Source organism: Adiantum capillus-veneris, chromosome 28, assembly GCF_014529385.1.
Source record: "Adiantum capillus-veneris isolate H3 chromosome 28, ASM1452938v2, whole genome shotgun sequence".
Taxonomy (NCBI): Eukaryota; Viridiplantae; Streptophyta; class Polypodiopsida; order Polypodiales; family Pteridaceae; genus Adiantum; species Adiantum capillus-veneris.
This window is the reverse complement of record NC_140958.1, coordinates 108,038,288-108,041,373: the sequence shown is the minus strand read 5'-3', so window position 1 is coordinate 108,041,373 and position 3,086 is coordinate 108,038,288. Positions and strand designations below refer to the sequence as shown.

The window sequence follows — 3,086 nt, the reverse complement described above, 5'->3', positions numbered from 1 at the left end:
TAACTCTTGGGTGTTGCCTTTTTAAATTCATTTTAAAGAAATAAAAAACTCCTTCGAGCACGCATAGGCTGCAGCAAAAAAAAACACCAGACCCCCATTGAGGCGCACAAGGGCGCAGAGAGAGAGAGAGAGAGAGAGAGAGAGAGAGAGAGAGAGAGAGAGAGAGAGAGAGAGAGAGAGAGAGAGAGAGAGAGACTCCATATGCATGGACAGAGTCGAGACGCGACACTCCAGAGAGAGAAATAGTCTCCAGATTCCAGAAACTTCTAACCTTGACTCTAGAGGCTTTAAAATGTGTACTTCCAAATGACCTTATAGAATTTCCAAATTTGGATTTGAAGCTATTTGAGTTTCCAAATTTGTTTTTGAAGCTACTTATCATTTCTCTACTCAGCAAGGGAACTTATTTATTTATTTTTTTTTAAAAAATCCTCTTCATGCAGGCAACAAGAGTTGTTTTCAAAGTCATTGATTTATTTATACATGTGAAGTTGAGGACGCAAACCTATTTCGAGTAGTGATTTGCTCGAGGATCTATTACATCAAATAACATATTGTGTGAGTTTTTTTAATGGCTTTTAACTCTTCTAAACAAAAATCTTTGCTTGCCATGCCCGGTTTTTCAAAACAAGTCAATATTAAAAATGACAAAGAAAAAAGAAAAATTGAAGTTGTGCTTGATGATAATGATGTCAATGATATTGAAGTTCAAAGCGTTGAGTTAGAGGAAGCCAAAAGACGTAAAAGAGCTAGAATTGCATGGAATGACAAGTGGAAATCTGAATTTGAGTGGGTTGAGTTTGATAAGGTGCAAGCCAAAATGTTTTGTTCTATTTGCAAAGAAGATAAGCATTGTAAAAGTGAATTTGGAAAGGATGGGACAATAAACGTACAACATAGTGCTTTAGTAAATCATGGGGGATCCAAAAAACATAAAGTACTTGCATGGGCATTGCATAGTGGGAAAAAAAACTTGGAATTTTGTGTTACTAAGCATTTTGAAGGCATGGAGGATAGCATGAAAAATTTGTTTCAGGTTTCTTATTTTGTTGCCAAAAATGACCTTTCTTATAAAAAATATGTTTCCACGCTTGAATTGCTTAGAGAATGTAACACTCCAAACATCCCCGAGACCATGTATAAAAATGATAAGGCATGTGCTTCTTTTGTTCACTACATTGGGAAGGGACTTGAGTTAGAGTATTTGCCTCATGTTCGTCAGTCTCCATGTTTTGGTATCATGATAGACGAGTCAACCGATATTTCAATAGATGAGCATTTGATTGTTTATGTTTCTTATATAAAGGACAATGAGCCCAAAATCTCGTTTCTTGATCTTTTGGAGGTACATGATTGAACCTCTATTGGATTATTTACCTCATTGAAAAAATTGTTGTTAGATTTTGGCTTAAATGAAAAAAAGTTAGTAAGCTTTGGTTCAGATGGGGCATCAGTAATGATTGGCAAAAAATTAGGGGTCGCTACAAGGTTCAAAGGTGCATATCCTTTTTTGACTTCCATACATTGTATGGCTCACCGCACTAATTTATGTGCTAGTAACACCATATGTGAATTTCCATTTGCGGTGTATGTTGATGCTACATTAAACAAAGTGGCTACTCGTTTTAGAAAAAGTGTAGCTCGCTTAGAAAAGTTAAGATCTTTGCAAGACGAATTTGATCTACCTTTTCTTAAGATAGAGGGCATACATACAATTCGATGGTTGAGTAGGCATAAAGTCCTTATGAATTTTTGTGAATTGCTTGAACCATTGCTTGACTACTTCAAAAAGAAAAAACAAAGCATTTTTGCTAAAATCTCTTCATTTGCATTTGTGTATGTTGCACATTACTTAGGTGATTTATTCTCTCATTTGACAAGTCTTAGTAAGTTCTTTCAATGCACTTATGTTGATGTGACTGCTATCTCTGGCATAGTGGATGCCGAAATTGTGGCAATGGAGGGTGAATTTGTGATGAGACCTAGCCTTGATCTCAATGCCTTAGAGTTCGATGGCTATGGTTATTCTATAATTCTTGATTATGGGCCATACAAAGGACTTTTATATGAACTAAGATCGTCAATGCGAGGCTCAAATTTTAGAAGTATTGAACTCACTCGAGAAAAAGGTGGCTCTAATCTTGAAAATGCAATAACCTTTCAAAAATCTTTCACAAGCCATATAATTGAGAGTTTGAAAGAGAGATTTGAGGATACCTCTATTTTGAACCATTTTAAACTTTTATCTCCTTCTTGCTATCCTCCCACAAAAGATTTTCGAAAAGATTTGAAAAAATTCGGTGGTGATGGGATAGAGGAGATAATAAAGTTCTATGGTCAAAGTAAAAGGTTGAAAGGGGAAGACAGCCACCGAAGATGTCTACACAAGCATGGTTAGAGCAGAAGGAGATGTGTGATGACGGTCTGCCCCCAGGGATGAAGAGACTCTCTCTATGGTACGAGTTACCATATTGGCCCCGACTCATGATCAATCACTTGCTCGATCAAATGCATATATTCAAGAATGTGGGTAATCTGCTATGGGACCATTTGACCAGTAAGAAAGATACTTTGGGAGCCAGGGTTGACCTTAGAAATGTGGATCGTATGGAGCAATATTGGTCGCAGACAACATTAAATGGATCAATAAAACTCCCTAAAGCGCCATGGATTTTCACAGGATCCTAACAATGCAAAGTGAAAGAGACCATTCGATCTATGTGAACCCCCAATGGCGTAATGCACTCGCTCTGAATGTGTTTTATCAAAGAAGGAAAGCTTACCGGTTTGAAGTCACACGACTGGCATAAAATGTGTCAGGTATGTTTGAAGTGGAATATATCATAGTAAGAATTGTCTAACAATTCGTGTGTGGACATTGAGGGATGTTGGTCTCCTGACATCCGTAACACAATCTACAAACTTATGAAGTTGGTGCAATGGATCTCACAAAAGGAGATCAATGTAGACTCCATACCATTTTCCAAACTAGACGCTGCGGAGGTTGTGTGCATGTTTGCGAAACACTTACCTACTACCATGCTAACCATTCAGGTGTATCTTCTTGTTCACATAGTTGATGAGGT

At 37.3% G+C, this 3,086-nt stretch overlaps 1 pseudogene; it reads left to right on the top strand.

The window, feature by feature from the left end:
- The first annotated feature begins 1,135 nt into the window (after positions 1-1,135).
- On the top strand, positions 1,136-2,398 carry LOC147421062 (uncharacterized; annotated as a pseudogene).
- The last annotated feature ends 688 nt before the right edge of the window (positions 2,399-3,086 follow it).